Source organism: Pinus tabuliformis, chromosome Q (assembly GCF_031772625.1).
Source record: "Pinus tabuliformis cultivar Carrire ecotype Pingquan chromosome Q, CPIR1, whole genome shotgun sequence".
Lineage (NCBI taxonomy): Eukaryota > Viridiplantae > Streptophyta > Pinopsida > Pinales > Pinaceae > Pinus > Pinus tabuliformis.
Genome location: NC_142296.1, coordinates 363,292,161 through 363,317,513, shown reverse-complemented (window position 1 = coordinate 363,317,513; position 25,353 = coordinate 363,292,161).

Below are 25,353 nucleotides of genomic sequence, written 5' to 3'. Positions count from 1 at the left end.
CAAAGGATGAATCTACAGAGACCATTAAAGATTATCATGAGAAGTTATGTGGTGGAAATTATAGTTGGAAAGCTATTGCACATAAAATCCTCCAGGCAAGGTTTTATTCACCCACCTTATTTGGTGATATATATAAGTTTGTCAGAAGCTTTCAGAAGTGTTAGCTTTTTGCTGAGAAGAGGAGGTTAGCTCCCTTGCCTTTGATCCTAGTCTTCATAGAAGAACCATTCAGACAATGGGGACTAGATTTTCTTGGAGAAATTAACCCACCTTCAAGTGGACAGCACAAGTGCGTTCTTATAGCTACTAATTATTTCACCAAGTGGGTAGAATCTATACCTACTAAAAGGACAAATGACTAGGTGGTGATGAAGTTTTTAGAGGAAAATATTTTCAGCAGATTTGGATGCCCTGTCAAAATCATAACAGACAATGCTCAAGTGTTCAGTTCAAGTAAGTTTTTTGCTTTTTTTCAAAAGTATAATGTTATTTTATCTCATTCAACAACTTATCATCCATAGTGAAATGGATTGGCTAAATCCACTAACAAAACATTTTTGAAAATCCTTAAGAAAACTATTGCAAAGAATCAGAAAGACTGGGATTCGAAATTAAAGTTTTCTCTATGGACTATCCGAGTGACTACAAAAACTTCTATAGGCAAATCACCTTTTGAGTTAGTGTATGGAACTCAAGCTCTGTTCCCAAGTCAGCTTGTGAAGCCTGTGATTTCAATGATTCAGGAGGCAAAACAAGAGCCCAATGCTCTGATAAGAAGGATGCATAAGGTAGTGGAGTTGAGTGAAAGCAAGGATAAGGTAAGAGATAATTTGATTATGTATCAATAAAAGATGAAGGGTATTTTTGATAGAAAGGCCAAGGAAATTGATTTTAAAGTTGGAGACTCGGTATTAAGGTGGCATACTAGAAGAGAAGATAAGGGCAAACATGGTAAGTTTGATCCTCTCTAGTATGGCCCATTCAGAATTATAGAAGCAAGGGAAAATAATACATTCTTCCTGGAGAATCTTGATGGTGAAACTTTACAGCTGCCTATCAATGGGTAGTACCTCAAACATTATTTTCAATTCTAAAGCACAAGCATCCTGTCATTCTAGATACCGGAGTGAATTCGTTGTACAAATTCCATAGAATTTAAATTGGCTAAGCAAAATGTGACTTCATGCCAGAGGTGAAGCCACTGATCTGTGGTTCTTAGTGCTTTTGTGGCAAAAGCACTATCCCCAGGTGGAGCCAAATGTTGTAGCATCCACTGCCATTTAAATTTCATTTTCAATTTTATCGGAAAAAATAAAATAAAAAATCAAATATTATGTTCTGACATAATTAAAAGAGAATGTGGAAGTCCGAAAGAAGTGATTTGTTTTATATTATTGATGGCTTTCGAACGTGAGAAACCCAGGAGAAGATCTGAGCCGTTCGATCGATAAGAAACAGATCTAACAGTAGTCGCATGCTAACAAGCATGGAGGATAACTCCAAATTCGGACACGAGAAATTATAAAACTGAGTTAAAACCTCAGTTAATCGGGGTCGTCCACTTGAAGGATTCAGATCCGATGGTAATCACGTGGTTAACAAGGATGAGGTTTAATCCAGAAATGCGATGGTTTATGGAATGTGATTTAATCCATTGAAGTCTGGATCGATCATAGCCGCTCATCAAGAAGGGACAAGATCTGATGGATATTGCATCAAAAAGTGCATGGGTTTTATTATAAATTTCAGACTCGAGAAGTCTATGAACTGCAGTTTTGTTTCCTTTCAGTTCCGTGGGGAAGGTAAAGGTTTGTGGAAAAGGCAGACGTAATAAGATTATGAACCAGAGTCTTAATTCCTTTGGTTCCGGCCATAAACGTTTAAGGAAGGACCGATGGTGATTGGTCGGGTTTCTTTGTGATTCCACCAATTAGAACACTTCTGATATATACATGGGCCCATAACCCACAAGTCCATGCACGAAATTTTGTAAAGATGCAGCTTTGCTGCGTTAAAGCAGTTTAGTTGTCATCAAACCACCTACTCAAGCCACAGATTCGAACAAGGAGCAGCAATCACCAATCATATTCTAATTTTTGTTACTTCTTATTATCTTGTTTTCCTAGGAAGAATGAGGTGTCTTTTACCCTTCAATGTAATATTCTGTAAAGACTTTTACTTTAGACAGTTGGGAGATAGTTAAGTAGTTTGACAATTTTGGTGGTTACCAACTGTCCCATGATGTATAAAAAGAGGCAAAATTATGGAAAAAAAGGTCTAGATTTTGAAGAGCCTAGAGGCTATGCTAATGTATTCTTGATAAATTGATGATTAATGAAAGAATCAAGAGTTTTCCACACATTGTTGGGTATGATTTTGTAATTTCTTTGTTATGTGTCATCATGTGTCTTCCTTTCTTTAAATATGGTAATGAAGTTGCAGGTATTTTTTTACTTATGTGAATGAGGTTAAAATCCCTTAAAAGAGCGCTCATGTATTTAAAGTTCCTACCTCTACATTTCTTCTAAGTTACATATAATAGTTTCTGTGAAAAATAGCATATTATCTCTAAATTCTCAAAGCATTCTTCACTCAGCATTTATATTCAGCAATCATATGGAATTCTGAGACTTTCATATTAGCTAAATATTAAGGGTTAAAATTCAAGCCCTTCAGGTCCTTCACTTGAGGATATATCATACAAATAAGTGACAAGAATAATAAACATTAATGTCTTAAGCATAATTTCTACACAACCAAGAAATTGGTTTCTTAAGGGACAATAGGCTCGATAGTTGAAGATTAATGTCACCAATGCCCTAAATCCTCCCAAAGGCAAGAAAGCTAGATTTTACATGTTTTCATATCTACTAGATGCAATCTATGCACATAATGCATTCCTTGACATGAATTGGACTTGGACACTATGACACTCTATCATGCACATTTATTACAAGCTTCTTTCGGAGTGTAGCCATAGAAGAGTAATGGAGAAGCTAAATGATCACTTCCTCATCCAATTGTATAATTTTATCTTTAAGGAAGAGCCACCTTGCATGTCACGTGAGGAAATGGAAGTAGTGTCAGAGATAGCATATTGGTTTGTGTCACCAAATGGCAATTTTCTCAGGGTGTTGAGAGGGCATAAGTCTCTTCATATTTTACTAAGGTATGCCACCAATAAGTTAGTCATGAAAGAATTTGTGTATCATCTCTTCACAGGGTTTTCAATAGCTTTACATAGGAAGAAGAAAGCCCCTTGGCCAACTCTTCTTATGCAAGTCGGATTGTACGAGATCAAGAATCTGAAAGTCGCAGATATCGAAGGAAAGGCGATAGGAACATTTTCATTCAGTACTATGGACTTCAATATGTACGATCCTCGAAATTTTTTTCGAGACCACTGTGTGAGGATACATTTCCACTAGCTAACCAGGACCTTTCACCTTTCACTAGCTGAAGTTGGAACCATGGAAGAATTGTTACAATGCCTCCAAGTCTTGCGAGCAAGTTAGTTTTGTAGGAACTTCATAGGTTACTTCGAAGAAAGAAATCACTCCAGAGGTAGTACTAGTGAAAGGGCGCAACCTAGTGCACAATAAGGGAAAAAGGTCAAAGTTGTGCACAGTCCAAGGGGAGAACAAAGCCATAAGATGTAAGCAGATCCAGTCATAGTTAAAGTGGCCATAGAAGCAGATAAGAAGAGGAAACAAAGGGTGCAGGAATTAGAACAAAAGTAGAGGGAAGAACGAGAGCATAAGATATTGGAGGAAGAAAGGCAAAGGAAAGAAGAGGAAGAAAGGTGAAAAGTAATATTAGAAGAAACAACATGAAGACAAGCTGAAGAACAAGGGTAGAACCAATAGCTAGAGGAGGAGAGAAAACAAATGCAATACAAGGATCTCACTCAAGATATTGAAGAGTTGATCAAGATCCAAGACATGGAGGAGGAAATGGAGCGACAAAACCAAGATTTTGATATGATGCCAAGTACACAGCAAGTCATCATTCAGTCTCCATTAGCCAAACAAGATCAAACCGAGGAGGAGGAAATTGTTCCTCTTGATCAGGGTCCAATTACGGACACGTACAATCTAACTTATGACGAGCTTCATAAAAATATTTTACACGTGTGGAAGAAGCATTTTCTGGATGACCTCACATCTCCTGCATTCATCAAAGAAAGGGTGATTTTGATAGGCACCAGGAATAATCCAAATGCCATTCCTATAAGCAACTTGACCTTTGCAGGTGCAGAAAAGTCAAACACAAAGTATTCGATGGCCGAGAAAAAAAACGTATGGAAAAGAACTTGCAGGTTGCTAGTCAAGAGGTTGAACAACTCCAAGCAGAGTTACAGAACACAACTTCCACACAGGTCTATCTAAAATAACTGAAGGTAGAGATACTCGGTGAACTATTAACACTGGGGGAGACCATGCAGAGTCTTTATGAGGAGCTTCTTACCATGCATAAGGCAATTGTCCACTTGCATGGGTTACAACATAAGTGTCAATATTATGTCAAAACCCTCAAGGTTGTGCAATCAACGATTGTCGCCATGCATGAATGGTCAATGCAATACAAAGGAGCACCACTTGAATTTGGAAAGAAGACAAGGCAAGAGGCAGAGTTGGAGAAAGAAAAAGTTTGGATGTTCATGCAGAATAACAAATAGATCACCTTTTTCATTTCCAACACTTAGGCCTCATATGCACCATTTTACAACAACCTAGAATTCTTGGTGAAATCGCATGGGATCCCATCAATCGGCTCACTCACAAAGACCAAATGTAGGAATCAGGTTAGGCATGAGATTGAATAATACTTGGAACATTTTAGACAGATAGACATCAAGGAATATCTTGAAGTAAGCAGACAGAATATGCAGAAGTACATTGGTGGCGCTTGTCCAAATCACACAATGTTTCTCCTGCTCAAGAAGGAAACACAAACCGATTTCAAATCAATGTACCCGAATATCATGGAGGCTAGAGTTTGCTTCCATCATGACACCATCGAATAGTTTGGAGATGTCATCACGTACTACAAAGCTTGGAAACGCTACGTAACCGAGAAACATCAAGTGGAAGTTGCCGAGATGGAGTTTCCCGATTCTCAAGCTTAATTGTTTTGTCTTATTAGGCTGTCTAGTTGGATCTACCCAATTTTGTCTTATATGGGTATGAGTGTATTATAATATTCTTTTGTAATTAATTTTTAAGTGGAATTCCAGGTGTCAATACTGGAATGGGAAGAGTCATGGTGTAACGAATGTAAGGAGTCATATTGTAAAGAAGTTGAAGATTCATGAGGGAAGTCTAAGAGTCACAAGGGGAAGTAAATAGTCACCCCTTTTGTTATAAATATACCCTCATAACTCATGTAAAGGGATTTTGGGGAGCCAAGCTTTTGGATAGGATTAGGCTTAGAATCAAGAGCCTTAGAGTTTGTTGAGAGCCTTGGCTTCTCTGTAGCATAGAGGGAGTGTCTTTCTTTGGAGGAGTAGTTGTAGACTTCATGTTACACTATTGGGGTTAGCGGTTCGTCAATGGTATATGTATGGTTCGAACTTTAACTTTAATAAAATATCAGAGCCAACATGTTTTCATGCATATGTTGTGAATATAGTAGGACTATTCTTTTTATGTTTGCAATGTATTTTATTTCACTTACGCTTATGCTTATGAACTATTTCATTTGCATTAGTCTGAATCTTGTTGAATGCATGTTTTTGTATATTTCTATCACGATTAAATTGTGAACTATTTTGCAGGATAACTTATGTCTTTATGCTCATGTGTTCCTTCCAAACTGCATACTATTACATGATTTTAAGGGACTCACTTACCTTCCCTTCGTGTGTTAGAACCTTCATGCATTACACTTGAATTTCCGCATAGTCACACACTTATTCCCACCAAAGTCACTATACACAACTCTATACGTTATTGCAGCCATGGAACATCATTAAAACCCACTACATCGATAGCCAGGCTATATTTTCTATGGGACTCCTACACCAAACAATGTGTGGTTTAATTGGGAATTCATATCGAGGAGATCCCATGAATGTTGGGAGGTACAACATTTCTAGAGGGCCTCAACCCATGGCTCCACCACCTCCTCCCTCTTATTCCCAGTCAGTAGTGCTTACTAATCCATTTCTTCATCAAGGATACGTGGCTACCCAAACTTCCTAGAATCCTCCAGTCCCCCAACCTTTGCAATCTAGGAAAAACAATTACGATATTCTCATCATGAATTCCGAAGACATCAACCTCCACACTCGTTCACGCTAGTATGACAATCCTCCTGATAAGTCAGTGGCTGGTTGCCAAACCAAATTTTCCACTGAGACCAAATTTTCCAATAATTGTCCTAAGTTCCCTCATATTAAGAATGTTGTCTCTGATACTTATCCCGACCCTAACATCCTTGAGATGTTACCTTACCCGAGTCCACCAAGAAGAACAAAACCTTAAGCATGAATCACCCTCATGCTTTGTGTGATAAGTATGGACATTATTCCCATCACTGTCCTCGTCTCAAATATTTTCATGATACACTTCAAGTGCTTCACAAGTTAGATGTCGCTAATAGTGATTGCACTTACCCTCTACCTGGGGGTTTTTTCCCCACTGCTTCGCCAAGGCAGAATATTTATCAACCCACCATCGTGTTTCCCCTTCCTGATGTCGATATGATGTATATTTCAGCCCATATTCTCTACCTATCATTATCCATGGGATCAATATATTTGAACTCTTTAGGAGTTTCCCATTGTCCTTATTTCAAACCTTCTTTAGAGGAGAATTCAGTCTCAACATCGGTAATGTCACATCTGCTAGTCATCTGTCCAATATTTATGATGATGTGCATGTGAACCTTGTCTCTCATGAAGATGCTTTAGGTATTTCATCTACATTAGTGGTCCTTCTTCTTCGTCCTCCCATATTTCACTTTGATGAAGAAAACATGGAAGCCATGACCACCCCTGATTATCCTTGGGATTATCTACACTATCATGCGTACTTCATTCCTCAACAAACCCATGATCAATATGCTATGGAATCCCAAGATTTCATCCACGGTGAGGTCTATTGGTTCAAAAATCCCATTCCTACACCAAATGCTTTCAAAGAAGGTAATATGGCCAACATTTCCCCAACCATCAAGATTAACATTTTGAATAAACCAGGGGTGGAAGAAAATATCACCTTGGGGGCACAACGTACCGCAAAATAAATTGAGGCTTACACTAAGTTATTTAAATAATTTCATGATGTTTTTGCCTGGTCTTATTTTGAGATGCTTGTACTTGATCCTGCCATTGTTTAATATTACATCAACACATAGCCTAATGCCATTGCTTTCTGCCAAAAGCAAATGCCTATCTATCCTTCCAAGCACGATGTTATTAAAGCTGTAATCGATAATCTCAAGCATGCCAGTTTCATTTATCCTATTGAGTACACCACATGGGTGTCCAACCTTGTTCCCATTCTAAAGAAACAAGGCACCATTTGTGTCTGCACAAAATTTCGTGATCCAAACAAATATTATCCCAAAGACAACTTCCCCACACCTTTCCTCGACCAAATCATTGACGAGTGTGTGTGACATGAAGTCCTTTCCTTTATGGATGGATTCTTAGGGTACAACCATATACGATCCACTTTTCTAATCAACTTAAAACTGCTTTTACTAATCCGTGGGGAACTTTTGATTATAGGGTCATTCCTTTCAGTTTAAATAACATTAGGGCCACTTTCTAGCATTCCATGCCCTATTTTTGTCATGACCTAGCTCACATTATCCTTGCATATCTAGACGACCTCACTATTCATTCCAAACTTTAGTCGAACACCTTACTGATTTTCATACCATCTTCTTACGATGTTGCAAGTATAACATTCGCCTCAATCCCCTAAAGTGTGTCTTTTTTGTTCCTGTCGGTTGGCTTTTGGGCTTCATCGTGTCCAAAACTAGGATCATCTTTGACCCTCTCAAATTTCAATCCATTCTCGAACTTCCTCCTCCTCACAACCTTCACCAGTTGTAGAGCCTACAAGGTAAAGCCAACTTTCTCTGTCAATTTGTTCCTAACTATGCCACCACTGCTCATGGGTTTCTCATAATCCTTCGATCTAACATTCCATTTGTTTGGGATAATAAATATCAACAATATTTTGATTCCCTTAAGCATGCCCTCACTTCACCTCCCTTGATCATACCACCTAACTTTGAGAGGGAATTCATCTTATATGTCTCAACTTCCACCTATTCGATTAACAAGGTCTTAATACAGGAATATGGAACCAAAAATGAGCATGTCATCTATTATGTCAGTAAGAACCTTAGAATACCCCCTATGTCCTACTCCCATGAAGAAAAGTTGGCCCTAGTTGTTTTGTTCTATGTGCAGAAACTCCATCATTATATCCTTACATGTACCACCAAGGTTGTGACTAATTCCAACCCCATGGCCTTCTTATTGATTCTTCAGATCATCAATGGGAAGTATTATCATCCTTCAGGAATTTGGTTTGGAATTCGCCATGCCCAAGAGTAAGAAAGGTTTATCCCTTGAAAAATTCATCTCCAAATTTCCTACTCGTGTGTAAGATCCGTCGGTAAATGGTGACCTTCTAGATGAACACTTGTTCACTATAAAATTTGATGATACTTGGTATGGTGACATCCTCACTTATTTGCAGACCCAGAAATTCATCCCCCATCACACTTGTGATGATTGACAACATATGCAACATCAAGCCCCTCGCTACCTCCTCATTGGTGATGATCTTTATCGTCGTGATGTCGAAAATGTCCTTCGTCATTGTCTCACCCATGTTGAAGCTGAGCAAGTGCTCAATGCCTATCACGGTGGCACTTGTGGTGGTCATCTCTCCAGAATGGCCACTGCCCAAAAAATCATGCATGTTGGATACTTTTTGCCTTCTCTCTTTAGTGATTGCATTGAGACAATCAAACAATGTCCCAATTGTCAATTATACACCCCAAAGGCTTGAACTCCACTGCTCCCCTTCATCCTATCATCATAGTCGGTCCCTTCTACAAATGGGCCATCTATTTTATGGAGTGTCAACCCCCATCTTCTAATAACCATAAGTATCATGGTCATCAACTATTTTACCAAATGGGCTGAAGCCATGCCCATGTTCAATAACACCGCAGCTACTGCATCTCTTTTCTTCTTTAACCATGTTATCGTTCGATTTAGGGTTTCGAAAAAATTGGTTTCTGACCATGGGTTACACTTTGAAGATTAGATATGGCATGAGCTATCCTCATTGTTGGGTTTTGAACACCAATATTCATTATCTTATGGCCCTCAAGGAAATGGACAAGTTAAAGTTCTCAATAAAATCCTTAAAAATATGCTTCAGCAGACATTGAATAAACACATGACCAATTGGCATCTAATTCGCTTCCTTGCATTGTGGATCTATAGAACTTCTGTCAAAACCACCACTAGGTTCACTACTTTCCACATTGTGTATGGACAGGATGTAGTCTTACCAATCGAGTGTGAAATCCCCTCCCTCCACCTTGTTGTCGAACTCCTCCCAAACACCCATAATTTAGAACATGGACTCATCATGCTAGAATGTGGCAATGAAGACTGTCATGCTTCCTTGCAAACCATTGAAGCACTAAAAAAGAGCACAAAATCTCAGTATGACCGTAAAGTCCAACCTCGTACCTTTCATGAAGGCGGCGTTTGTTCTTGTATATGACCAAGCTCATGATGTCCTAGGGCGTGTGAAGTTCGAACCATTATGGCACGATCATTCTAACATTCATAAGTGTTTGGGAAAGGGGGCATACCTTTTAGAGGGTCTAAAGGGCGAGATTCTCCCCATCCCTCGCAATGCACTCTACCTTAAGAAATTCTATCCATAACATTTATCATTGAAATTCATGTTGTTTGTTTTTCTTTCTACATTTTTGTAGCTTGTATCTCCCATCATCTCATTCATTGTCTTCTTGCGCCTTTCAGATGGATCCATCATCCACACCATATATCAATTATGCCGATGGTGTGAGTCCCTTCTCTAGGAATCTACCCTCAGTGGCTTGGGCCATTTTCTCCCCTTTTCATTCCTTAGTCCACTCCAACGACGTATGCATCAAATCTACCACAGAATAACTAGGCTAAATATGATGCAATGATAGGTTTATTAGTTGATTCCCTTAATCATCTTATCATTAACTTCCATGTTTGTCTTGATTCCTTGTTCCTTGCCATGTAATTGAATGACATTTATCATGTGTGTAATCATGTCCTATTTAGAAAATATCTATGAGTGAATCTTTTGGCACATGAATTTCAATCCATTTCATTCAATCATGTTCCTAGAGCACAAAATAACTATGTAGATACCATTGCAAACAACATTCTATATTGGAATTTATCACACATATACAAGAAGACATCCATAAAACAAACAAATGGTGAACCACATCGTCACAAAAGAGATGCATAACCATATTATGTATCATAATATCCACCATATAGTGTTTGGAGTCCACTACTCTAAATAAATTCAATATGCCCATAACATACTATCACCATACATACAAAAATGGGGGAACCTATGCCTCGATACCTAATCACTATCCTTTGGTGTGTCTCATGCCAATGGGTTCTCTCCCCCATCTTGTGAGTCTCTGACTTCCTTACTGAGCATCATTGTTTGCCTCATGATAGCCTTCCACTCAAAGGGAAGACTCGCACACACATTTTTGTACTAATCCTCCAGCTCATGCCACACACACTCTACCACACAATTCCACACCAAGTTGAACCTACAATGGAGATCCTCAAATAATGCATCACTATCTATCCTTTTTTGTGATGTCGACCCCCTCTGATCTGTAGCACCCAATTGCACAACTCATCCCACATATCTTTCCAATTTCACTGGTGCTATCTACATGCCACAAATTAGAAAATCAATACTGCATACATATATTTTCTAAATTATATATGCAATCAAAATATAACAACTATCACTTACCATCTGGTCCCCATGCTTGTCCTGGTGGAAGTTGTAGATCAAGATCCCCCTAAAAGTTCATACCATTGTATGGATAGTCATCTATGTAGAGTGGAATATGATCCCAGTGAGAAAAAAACTCAAGTTAGAACACACATCTAGCACCTCCCCCTCCATCACATCCCAGTAGCTAACCCCAACAACACATATTGGGCTCCTGTGGGCCTCCATCACAAACCTTCACATGTGGTCAGATGATGGGGATCTTCTCAAAGAAGAATGAGCATAAAACTGTCCCAAATGAATAGTTATTCTTGGAATGTTGCTTTCATAGACCCAACAGATGTTTCAACAATGTTAGCAGCAACTGGGTCCACCCATAGTAGATCCCTCCCAATACACTCTTTACTAGAATCATTTGTTCCTTAGTGATGTAGTGGAAGGCGTGGCTACCCAATATCCACACCACTGTTGCAGCTGTAGCTCATGTCTCAAGTGTCTCCAAATCATGTATCTAGATACTTGTACCCTTTACCCGACTACCTGGTACACATTGATGACCCACAAACTCTCTAATATACCTCCCACAAGGTAATATTGGATGGATCTCTCCCACCACCCCCAAGGGTGGTAACCCTATCAAGAAGTATATTTATTGGATATTGATCTCAATATTATGCCCCTATATCACAAATGTCTCCTGATCTATGTCCCAATAGATCACAACCTAGGACAAAAGTGGCTCACCCGCCCTCATCAATGGGTTCTCCAAGAACTTGAGCAACCCATACCGCACCAGATCCCCTCTGACAGTCTGATTCCCCTGAATCTTAGTGCAAATATCATCAAAGTCCCATTATCATAATACTAGCTTTAACTTTTCCATACCTTCCAAACACCATCATATTTTTTCAGTGCAGAGTCATAACATACATTTTCAGATCTCAGCTTCAACTTCTAGAAAACCCCCAACATTATTTTTCCCTTAGGTCTTGGGGACAAATTTTCCTCCAAAAACTGCGTTGGGCACACATTTTAGCCTCTTTGTTGTGCCCCAGGGTGTAGAAAAAGGCCCAACAGGTGTGTTGCGATCATGAGGAAGAGCAAGGGTTTCCCTCAGCTCAATGAAGCCCTAATCTTGAAATCCAATCCATAGAAATTGATGAGTAGGGTTAGTACACCTACCTAAAAGTCACATATCCATATTTCGATGCTCTATTTTTCCAATATGAGCTCACCAAGATTTAGGGTACCCTCCTCCTCTCCAAATTATCCAACAAGTCAATGTGTAAATGAATTAGATTTGGGGGCAAGAAGCCCTTTTATAAGAAAAACCCTAGTTTTTTCGTTGACCATTACGAGAAAATCATAGCTCGGTTTGACAAACCATCAACACCATTGTGTCACACGGAATCAGTCAAGGGTGCGGACACAACTGACCTTCCTAGAAGTCTAAGCTCTCTAGCGACAAACAAGACAAAATGGAGTGATCTTTCTCTAAATATACCTTTTAAAACATGAAAACTACAATTGTTTAGGCTTACCTTATTCCAAAACGCTGTTGTTGTAGTCCGTCCTTGCCAATCCGGATGAGCTCCTCCTTCACATCAATTCAACCGAGCCTTGGTGTTGTGCAAGCTCCTTCCAGGGTCCACAAGAGTCTTCCTCTACTTTGACAAAGCTCACCCACTTCCAAATAGAACAAGTAAAGATGACAATCTCTCCTCACAAGCTTCTAAATGGGAGTCCTAATTCCTGCAGCATTTACCCTTAGAAATCTATAACTTTCAACCTCTTCTCCCTCTGGCTCAATGCCTTTATTTATAGTGCTGTAAAGAGGTTATTCAGGTCCACCATCAATGGGATAATCCCCCTCTTTGGGTGGGATAGCTCCCTTATTGATGGGATAAGTTCCTCCTTAATAGGGATACATGAACCAACTGGAGGCGCATCCATTTCATCAAACCGACCTCTAGAAAGTTCTAGAAGTAACCACAAGTAACTTTTTTAAGATGAAACTTGCACATTTTGCCTTTTACAGAAGGACGCACCTGTCCCTTAACATACAGAGCGTCCAAGGACGCAGCTTTTGTGAACATTGTGAGCGTCCCCGCAGGTAAGGCTAGAGAGAACCTGCGACCCCAGAGATAAACACATTTTTTACAAGACTTTCTCTCTTCTTTGAGTTTGAGATGGATAGCAGAGGCATAAGACTTGCCTAAGAGGGTAGCATGACTGTTGATTTGAGCCATACTAACTGTAAGTAGTCATGGTGACATTTTTTAGTGTAACAGATTGCCCCCTAAAGTGCGAAGCCTGGAATAGATTAGGGTTTTGTAATTCTAGGAAGGGTGAAGCGCTTTATCATTTCAAGGATTGTCTTGTGGATGACCTGGTTGGAACCTGCAATTTTCAACACAAAATACATGTATAAGATTATATCATCACTGAGGTAGGCATTCCCATACTCAGATTCAAAACTTTAACTAATGGACTAACTACTCTGATACAGGAATGATCTTGCAGTACATCATTTTTATAGACTTTTGTAGACACAGTATGGACGCAGCCATCTGTTTATGATTAGTCTACATAGATAATGAATACAAAACTCCTCGCAGCCTGGATGGTAGAAACTAGATCCAGGGTCTTCACTTCTACTTCCCGAATTGGTACGATTCTAGCCATGTGATTAAATGATTTGATGTTGAACATGTTAGAAACCACTTGATTACCAGTTGATGATGTAGACTGTTAACAAGCGTGAGAGAGACCACCTGTAATGTCAATGGTTCTCAAAGTACCAAGCACAACCCGTGAAATGTGAATAGATGTTTTGATGTCGAACACTTCACGGAATCCTTTGATCGAAAGTCAATGATGTAAACTGACGTCAAAGGCGAGAAACCTGCCATTGATGCATGCAGACTTCAAGGTACTGTCGATTCCTAAGTCATCTTTCTAGATAATGTGTCGATGTCGATAGAAAGCGACCCGTTGCAGGCAAGCCCGCAACACGAAATCATTGTTCAAGTTGAAGAAATGTTGCTGTAAGGACTGACTCAGGGATGGTCAAATGGATGACAAGTATTTTGCAGATGAAAGTTTTGCTTGCAGACCTCTTGAACACATAACGACACGACAGATGGCTTGGTGACGAATAACTCAAAGTTAATCCCCGGAACCCGGTTAAAGACTTTCAAAGTGGTTTGATCAACTGTGAGGTAAAGAATTTCCCAACCCAGGTGAATGCAAAGTGTCGTGTTCAAGAGTGGTAATAAAGTTTCTTCTGAGACAAAAGGTAACAAATAGGTTCATTCTTCTCTCTTTTCCCCCACCATTTCTGGCAAGTACCTCTTTATTTTTAACAAGCTTGAGGAGGATAACATATGCTTGATTATAAGCTCATCCTTCGGACGAGTCCAACCTAGTTTAAATTCGAACCCTAGGAAGGAGTGGTTCGTTCCTGTTTGTAATTGAACAGGTCCTCTACTGTAAAAGTTTAACGAGCCCAGTATAGGAGAAACTCGGCGTTTTTCAATTTTAGAGAGTCTGAAAAAACTAAAGGAGACTCCACGTTGAACTTTTTCGTACATTTGTGTCCCTCAAGCCCGAAAAAGTATAAAATAATACCTGGGGGAACCGCTTGATCTTGCGACCAAGGAGTACTTTCATAATAGTGTCGTTGACCTGAAAAGTAAAAAGCGATCAAGGACACGTCGTTTTATTTCCTTATCGAGTTTGAAACGACAAAAACCCGGCAATCTTTTCCTGATTTTGCGGTCAGAAAAGAGCTAAAAGGGGACCGTCTTTTAATTCCGTTTTAACGAGTGTAAAAGAAACGCTCGGCAATCTTTTCATGTTTTAAGAGTCTGAAAAGGGCTTAAAAGAGAACTCCAAGGTTTCACTTTTTCGTAAGTTTTAACGAGTTCGAAAAAGGGATAAAAATGTACTCATATGGCCGACTTTCAATTTAATTTACGAGTAGGAAAAGACGGAAAGATCTCGGCATTTTCATTTGTTTTACGAGAATGAAAGATAGCAAAATAATCTCGGTATTTTCATGAGTTTAACGAGTCTTGAAAATAACTGAAATTGACTCGAGATAGGTTTCATTTTTACAAAAGCTTGAAACAGAGAAAAACTATGCTTCAGAGTAGTTTCATTTTTACACAAGCTTAAAACATAGATAAAACTGTGCTTGATGCCCCCTAAGCATAACTGCTAGAGTGCATGCCCCCCTAGCTTCATTTCATTCAACCATTTGGATGAAATGAAGGTTTAGTGACGAGATCATTTAAAAGACTTTGACCTAAAACTGTAAGAAAATTATGCAAAAAACTGAAATAACTAACCTAAATACTTAACATTTATGAGATCTAGTCAATCTCTCGACTCAAGTAGAGGAGGATTTGTTTCATTTTTTAACGAGCTTGACATAGGAAAAGAACTATGCTCGGATTCGGTTTCATGTTTACACAAGCTTGAAACGAAAAACTATGCTTGTTACAAGTTCACATGCCCCCGGCATAATGATGCAAATCAAGGTACATGCCCCCCAAGCTTCATTGCATTCAATGAGGTGGATGGAATGAAGCTTTACTTTCAAAATCTTGGAAAGACTCGTGGGAGTTGTTTCATTTTTTAGTGAGCTTGACACAAGACGAGGAACTATGCTCATAACTACTTTCTACAATCTACCTAACAAAAAACTATACTCTAAAAAACCTTGATTCATTTTTTAACGAGCTTGACACAAGACAAGGAACTGTGCTCTAAAAACCTTGATTCATTTTTTAACGAGCTTGACACAAGACAAGGAACTATGCTCTAAAATCCTTGTTTCATTTTTTAACGAGCTTGACACAAGACAAAGAACTACGCTCATGACTACTCTCTACAATCTACCTACTTAACCTACCCTTGTTTCATTTTTTAACGAGCTTGACACAAGACAAGGAACTATGCTCAAAAAGTTCGCATGCCCCCAGCATAATGATGCGAAATGAGGTACATGCCCCCCAGGCTTCATTGCATTCAACCGGCTGGATGAAATGAAGGTTTACTTTCAATATTTAACTTGAAAAGGGAGTTGTTTCATTTTTAAAGAGGTTGACACAAGAAAAGAACTATCCTCATACCTGATTCATTTTTTAACGAGGTTGACTCAGTAACAGGAACTATCCTCAAAACCTACTTTCTACAATCTACCTACATATCCTAAAATCTACCTGATTCATTTTTTAATGAGGTTGACTCAGTAAAAGAACTATCCTCATACACTGATTCATTTTTTAACGAGGTTGACACAGTAAAAGGAACTTTCCTCGCAAACACTGATTCATTTTTTAACGAGGTTGACACAGTAAAAGGAACTTTCCTCGCAAACACTGATTCATTTTTTAATGAGGTTGACACAGTAAAAGGAACTTTCCTCACAATCCTACTTTCTACAATCTACCTACATATCCTAAAATCTAGCTGATTCATTTTTTAATGAGGTTGACTCAGTAAAAGAACTGTCCTCATGCTAGCCTATTTCATTTTTTAACGAGGTTGATACAGGAAAAAACTATCCTCGTACTCACTGATTCATTTTTTAACGAGGTTGACACAGTAAAAGGAACGTTCCTCGTGACTCCTTGTTTCATTTTTTAATGAGCTTGACACAAGACAAGGAACTATGCTCATGACTTCCAGTTTCATTTTTTAACGAGGTTGATATAGGAAAAAACTATCCTCGTCCCTGATTCATTTTTTAATGAGGTTGACTCAGTAAAGAGAACTCTCCTCATACTAACCTGTTTCATTTTTTAATGAGGTTGATACAGGAAGAAACTGTCCTCGCACACACTGATTCATTTTTTAACGAGGTTGACACAGTAAAAGGAACTTTCCTCACACTCCTTTTTTCATTTTTTATCGAGGTTGATACAAGAAAAAACTATCCTCGCTACTCCTTGTTTCATTTTTTAATGAGCTTGACACAAGACAAGGAACTATGCTCATGACTTCCAGTTTCATTTTTTAACGAGGTTGAGACTAGAAAAAACTATCCTCACACACACTGATCATGGCTTCCAACTGGAAGAAAGACATGTCAATGGACTCACCTTGATCATGGCTTCCAAAAGGTCTTCATCAGAAGGAAGAACACTTCTCTGGAAGGAACACATGTCAAGGGACTCAAAAGGGATAAGAACATCGTGTTCAAATAATCCCATAGAGTTTTCCATGTCAATTACCGGATCTAAATCAACAGTGAGAGGCTCACTTACATCGGTAACTGAAAACATGGGATCGGTTGCCACATAATTAACCCGAGGCAGGGTAGATACCACTTTAGAATCAGGAACATTTAGGGGTGTCATATTATTGGTAGTTGAGATAAGACTAGGGAACGAAAGCTGGTCTACACTCACAATACTGCCATTGTGAGGGAAAGACATCACGCGAAAGAGTGTCGATACGACAGCTTTCATTGCATAAACATAGTCTCGCCCAAGGAGTAAATTGAAATCCAAGGGACCTCGAACTACCATAAGATCAATACAGACAATTTTACCTTCCAAGGTAAGAGAAAACTTAGGAAGGATCCCTAAAGGTTCACTAATGGTTCTGTTAAAAGCTTTCAGATTCTGCGTAATAGGCGCAAGCTGAGGGGAACCCAAAGCTTTCCAAACAGTTGAGGATAAAATACTAACAGAAGCACCTTCATCTACCTGAGTACGATGTATGTCCCTACTACCAGCCTTAACAATGATTTGGAAAGGGATGGAGGAAGGAAGACGAGGTTCTGTCAGTCTATTCCAATCAAAGGAAAAGACCTCACTACTTGGAGGGGGTTCTATAGAAACAGGTGAAATGCCCCCCGGCATAGAAGAATCTGATGTAACAAGAAGAACCTGAGCAGTATGAAGTTCACTCTCTAAATGGAAAGTGGGATCGACCGAATGTGAAATTGAATCGACCACTTGATCAACTAATTGATCATCAACCTGAGTGACATGAGTTTCACTCTTCAATGGAAGAGTGTGATTGAGTGTGCTTGAATTTAGATCAATCACTCCGTCAGCTGACGGTAGGTTGGGAGAAAGTTTACGATAACCAGTTGGAAATTCTTGCTGTGGAACAGTAAGGTTTTTCAACAATGTTGAGGCTTCATCCATGTGAGGGCAAATGTGAGTTTGATGACTCCCTTTGCATAACTTACAAGGAAACCTAACTTTACCCTTTTTCCCAGGAACCTGACTATCACTGGTTGATGGATCAACGGAAAGTTGATGAGATTTTTTCGACCATACTTCCAAGACCTTTGGAATACCAGGACAATTGACAAGGAAGTGGTCACCCTTACAAAGCTTGCAAGGGTATTTGGGTTTACGATGCATGTCGGAATTTTCCTCAACACAACCAACACTTACAGCCATGGTTGGTTGGTTGACTTCTTTCTTATCTTGCTTCTTCTTCTTCTTCTTCTTCTTCTTCTTCTTAGCCTCCTGGTTACTAACATCAAGGCTTTTACCAGGCGAAGAGGAAGAAATGGAGGAAGAAAGATTAGGCGAAGAAGGTAAAGGGTCAACAGAAGGTTGGTGATGTTGAGATGGTGAACTCTGTTGAGGTGAAGCATCCGGTTGAGATGGAACAATTGGAGTATTTTGGGCCAACGAAGTTGAAAATAACCATATCGGTAAACCTATTGTAAATCCAGGTAATGACAAAGTAGCCATATAAGGAGGACCAACATTTCCAAAGTAAGGAAAAGTACTAGGATTCTCATTAGGAGGGGTTCCTAGGTTGATAAATTCCGGAACATTTGCCATTATATTCAACTTCAGTGAATTTTATTAACAATTTAAAACTAAAATTAACAATTCACAATTCACACTTAACAACTAAAATTCACAATTCACACCTATGGTCTCTAAAAGTAAAAACAAACAAATTAACACGCACTATCAAATCTAGGAGTCAAACCACACACAAACAGTAAGCTCTCCGGACCGAAAACACTAGTTGGTGATGAAGCCCAACCTCGCAGAATTCAGTACAGAAATGGCGGGTGGAACAGTTACCCCGACAACCTGCTTAATGAATAGACCGGCACAAGTTCCTCCACTTTAACCGTCTCGAAGTGAAGTGAACCCCCCGGAAAATCCAAGTGAGTATAACCGACGTCTACTCCAGGTACAGTGGGACCTTCCCTCCACCGTCACCTCGGTAGAACCCTAAAGATTATGGTCACTAAGGTCACCAACAGTAACAAATACACCTGGGGGAACAGTCTAAACTCCGACAGCACGCAAGGGCAGAGTAGCAAGCTCAATCCCCTTACCGGCTCCTTGACAACAATCCAAGGTTTACCGATAAGTGACCCCTGGCTCCTCGACAATGGTTAATCCGAGGTTTACCGTTTGTAATACGTACTGTCTGGCGTCGTTCCCAACGAGGGGGGAATGATCCCCTCACTGGTTCGGACACGAGCTCGTGCTTCTCCTTTAAGAGGAGCTTTCCCAGAGTGCAATTGAAACAATTGGATTTATTCTACTCAAGATAAACTATCTGTTTGGTTTTGTAGTCTTGGAGAGTTAAGTACTCACCTACTCCAAGACCCTAGCCTAAGCTATGTTGGTGTTTCAGAGCCCTAGAAATGTAAAAATTACTAGATGAATTTTAATTAAGCGCTGTGTTATTAAGGCTGTTATTACTCAAATGGGTAAATGGAGATGAAACCAATGGTGTTATGACCCGACTCAACTGAATGCAATCGAATATGATAATGCAATCCTTTCAATTCGATGAATCCTAACTAGAGTAAGGAGAGAGTTTCCATTCACTTCCAACAATGCAAAAAATTGATCATTAAGAGAAAATTTAACAAATTCTCTAATGCACTAATTTCATCAAGAAAAACTAATGCAAATCAATTCCAAACCAATTTTTATTTTTATTTTTGTGTAAATTCAAATCAAAGAAAGCTGATCTAAATCTACGATTGATTTTTCAGAATGTAAACTATGCAATTGTAATCTATGCACAATTCACATGAAAAGTATGCAAATGTAATCTATGCACATTTTTCATTCATATTCTGAAACCGAGAACTCTAATTATGCAAATGTGATCTATGCAAGAGAATTCTCAAACACAAGATGATTCTAATGTAATCTAAGAACCAATCAAGTGCAAGTCGAGAAAATTAGGTGAGAGTTCCAAAGATCAAAACATAAAAACACTCAAAGGCGATTAACACTCATACACAATTTAGCCCCCCCGGCGAATGAGGGGGAATTTTTTTTGCAAAAACAAAAGCAAAAAGATGCAAAATTGTGAAAAGACTGAGAGAAACCTCCAAGTAATGACCAAAGGAAATCAAATTAAGAATTTCTCAAAAAAGAGACTCAAAACACCCAATTGATGAAAGCTAAAAGCAGGAATGCTAATGAAACAAGTTCAGGTGAAAATTTTTGACAGGGTACTAAAGGATCTGGGTAGAAAACACTAAGAAAAACCAAAATCTAAAAGCAATTAAAGCAAAAATGGAGTTTTCCTAAATTTTTACAGGAAGACGCAGGCAACCCGTTAAAACAGGCGCGGGCCCGCTCTGTGCAAACGGCAATAGCGCGTCCAAAGACGCACTGTGCAGTACTCAGAGGGTGCGTCCTTCTGGAAAAGTTAAGAAAAACCAAATCTAACTAAATCTAAAGCTAAGCCACCCAAATACTAATTCTCACAGTCAAAAACCATAAAATAAAAATAATTTTCTCAGAGCAAAGTTCACACAAAGGAAAAGACTTTCACATTAATGGATTCCCCAGCGGAGTCGCCAATTTGTCACACGGAATCAGTCAAGGGTGCGGACACAACTGACCTTCCTAGAAGTCTAAGCTCTCTAGCGACAAACAAGACAAAATGGAGTGATCTTTCTCTAAATATACCTTTTAAAACATGAAAACTACAATTGTTTAGGCTTACCTTATTCCAAAACGCTGTTGTTGTAGTCCGTCCTTGCCGATCCGGATGAGCTCCTCCTTCACATCAATTCAACCGAGCCTTGGTGTTGTGCAAGCTCCTTCCAGGGTCCACAAGAGTCTTCCTCTACTTTGACAAAGCTCACCCACTTCCAAATAGAACAAGTAAAGATGACAATCTCTCCTCACAAGCTTCTAAATGGGAGTCCTAATTCCTGCAGCATTTACCCTTAGAAATCTATAGCTTTCAACCTCTTCTCCCTCTGGCTCAATGCCTTTATTTATAGTGCTGTAAAGAGGTTATTCAGGTCCACCATCAATGGGATAATCCCCCTCTTTGGGTGGGATAGCTCCCTTATTGATGGGATAAGTTCCTCCTTAATAGGGATACATGAACCAACTGGAGGCGCATCCATTTCATCAAACCGACCTCTAGAAAGTTCTAGAAGTAACCACAAGTAACTTTTTTAAGATGAAACTTGCGCATTTTGCCTTTTACAGAAGGACGCACCTGTCCCTTAACATACAGAGCGTCCAAGGACGCAGCTTTTGTGAACATTGTGAGCGTCCCCGCAGGTAAGGCTAGAGAGAACCTGCGACCCCAGAGATAAACACATTTTTTACAAGACTTTCTCTCTTCTTTGAGTTTGAGATGGATAGCAGAGGCATAAGACTTGCCTAAGAGGGTAGCATGACTGTTGATTTGAGCCATACTAACTGTAAGTAGTCATGGTGACATTTTTTAGTGTAACACATTGGAAAGCTCTGACCAAGCTCTATAATGAACCTCACTTCATTTTTGGTAATTTGAAACTTCACTAGGAAGCCACTTTTTTCCATGAGGTCTCATTTTTCCACCTATTAAAAGAAAATCTCTTCACATGAGTCACTTGTACTTTGGCACCACTTCACCTTTTCAATTTTTGACTTAGGTGTAGAGTTTCATCATGAGTAATCACTATTTACTCATGTTTTTACTGTCCCCTTTGGGCCACCCTCATGCGGCAGCATCATAGGGTCACCCTTGTTCATAGCATCAAATATGAGTCGCCCCTGCATCCATGGAGTCTGTTCAAAGTCCCATCGATTCCTACTAAAATACAATATCCCTCTTTGTATCACATTCAACCCGTTTTTCTCACATTTGGCCACCAGCTATTTTGACCCGTCTCTTAAAATCCTATGTCTAAGTAATTGACCATCCCATATGGAATCAAGTCAATTATTTTGAGGACAACCATGCATATTATGCTCTAAAAAGGGAAGTCGTCGCTCCACCACTCATCTTATTCCTCCATCCCCATCCTTGGTATTATTCTATCCATCACATTACTATTATCCCCATGCCTTTGTTGAGGAGTCGTCATTGCCTCAACTCTGATGAGCCCTCTTTATCAACTTCAACACATTTATTTTAGGAGAGTGGTTTAGAGGGTGGTGTACCTTGGTTCCAACCTTCATCATTGTTCGATGCCTTAGATCAAGCAAAGGGGATCATCGTTGCCCTTTTACTTGGTAGTTTCTCACATGATCAACTCCATCTCATTATTTCACGATTAAGAATCACACTTGATGGCCCCATGATCCAACAGATTGCACCTGCGTTTCCCAGGTATGTGTGAGATGTTTTAGACCTTATGAGGGGGTGGCCCTTCAGGTAGCCCCCCACATGCTAGGATAACAACAGATTATGATCCAACCTCAGATTTAGTTTCATAGATTTGACTGGCTTGGTTTCTGCCACTTCTAGAGCCCACATCATGCATACCTCCTTTAGATAGTACATTCATATCTTTAGAGCCCTTTCCTATTCAACAGGGCTTCTTCGATTGTGATATTCCCCCTCCTCTCATTTTGGGGGGATATTATGTCTCATGGACTCAGATCAATAGATGTTATTGTGTCTAGTCATGGCCTATGTTTTCTAGGCACATTATGTATATGGACCTCATTGTATCATTGTATCACTTTCTGGCCCATTGATGCTAGCATATCATGTATCATGTACTATATTTATCAGACCCACATTTTTGGGCACATCATTATTATTTGTACTCGGTTATCTTGGTGGGTATGGGTATGCCTCCCCTGCCTCATTTGATATTATGTACTTACCAATAAAAGGAAACTTCTACCAGACAAGTAGGTCTCACCCCCTCCATTCCCAATCCTTCCTTACCTTGCTTCATCTCTCTCTCTCTCTCTCTCTCTCTCTCTCTCTCTCTCTCTCTCTCTATATATATATATATATATATATATATCTATGACTCCCCTTTGGTGTCTCATGAAATTGCAACCCACAACGTATTTCGGTCATACGATTTTCTCCTGATACTCTTACGTTGGGGGGGTTCTTTTATCACCAAAAAAAATGAACACCTAGCCATTTCTTACTAGGCTGATCGAAATACATCATGTAGGATAAGTTTTACCATGGTAAACCCACTTTCACCATAGGAAGTAATTTCTTAAACCATTTTCCCTAAATTATTTCTCATTTAAATCTAAAAATACCCATGAGAATAATTAAATAAACCATTATTATTCCCTATATTCCTTTTGAGATAATTGTTAAATCATTATTTAATAATTATTTCAAATTCATATTTTTCTTAATTTTCACAAAGTGATTAATAAATCATTTTTAATTGTTAATTACTTCAACCACTTTCTAAATAAAGATATTTGACCATTTTCAATATATTTTCCCTCTCAAAAAATATAATAAAATATCTACAATGACTAGATTTTGATTTAGCCAATAATATTTATTATTTTCTAATTCTTAATCTATTCCAAAATTTTGTTATAAATAGAGGGTTGTCTCTCCATTCTTCATGATGACCATTTTCATTGTCCCCATTATCGTCTCTTAACATTTGAGCTCCCACTTGAGTTCAACCATCTAATCTGCCCATTTCACATCACATATTGAGAGAGAGAATCACGTTGTTGAAGCATAAGGTCAAGAAGGACCCATCCCATGGAGGGGGATAGATACCCAAGTTTATAAGTTCTCCTCACGAAGTGTATTATTTTGATTAACATATTATCCATTAGGTTTCTCCACTCTTATTTCTACTTTTATATGTTTCTATTTGCATATTATCTTTTGCTACATGATTTTTCTTATGTTTTGTTGCAGATTTGAAGCATAGACACTGTTAGCACTCTGTAATTTTCTGAGGTTGCAAAAGAAAACACACAGGTAACCACAAAACCACTTTGGAGCTTAGGATCTAGCCTTCCTAAACTCAGAGAGGGATCTATCTATCAAATTTAAGTTTGTTGTATTTAGATATTAGGCTAGGTATGAGAGTTCAAAGTTTGATTTTAATTTTTTTTTGTTTGATTAAATGCCTGAAACTTCCATTGGGCTATGGATTCTACAAACTTAACATGGATCTGTCTTAGATTTTCAAAGGATTTTTACAGGGCAAGGTAGTTGAACTAACTAGATCTTTTAGAGTTAAATGAAATGTAATGGAAGAAAAGATATAGGTTCAATTGAAGCTAAAGAGAAGTTAAGGATTCTTTAACTTGATATCAAAAGAAAACATTTAAATTATCCATAGCCAAAATCAGAGTGTATTTTTCAACAAATTTTATTCATCAAATTTCTGTAAGATAATTTAGCTTTAAGAAAATATAAGCATGGAAACAAAGAAATAAACACATAGACAATGAGAGAAGCACGTCACCAAATAGTCCAACACATGAATCCTATGAAGAATGTCATTTTTATTACTGATCATTCCATCAAATGGAAATAGTACAATAATGTTCTGGAATGCAAAAATCAACCCTTTGTACTTCAAAAAGAGAATTATTTATAAGTTATTTCCAAAATATCCTATTAAAACTGACTAGGATGTATTTTAGGAATTCTTAAACATAATCTATCTAAATGTTATAATAATTTGCGAAAATTGAAACTGCTTGAATTGGTGGCACTAGATTTGTGGAACTGTTGAATATCTGGCCCTTCAAATTCTACTGTGTTGTTGATGCTGATTTGTACAACCAAGTCAACTGCTTACTCCGGTAACTCACACAATTGATCCCAACATTGTTCACTAGAGATAGATGTCTTGAGTAACTTCCTGTAGACCTCATCCACTTCAGTATATTTAGAAAAAGTTGGTTTGGAAATGAAGATGTTCTTGATTTCATACTGGATTTCTAAATCATATGTCAATGCTTCTAAAAATGCTTTCCCTCTTATGCTACCTTTCAGTCCTGCAAACTTAGAACCATTTAGAAATGGTCATTAATTTATGGCTGTAATCTAACAATGTTTTGAGCTTTTCATTTATCACTAATAAATTGGGAAGTCCCTTTTTGTAGAGGACTTC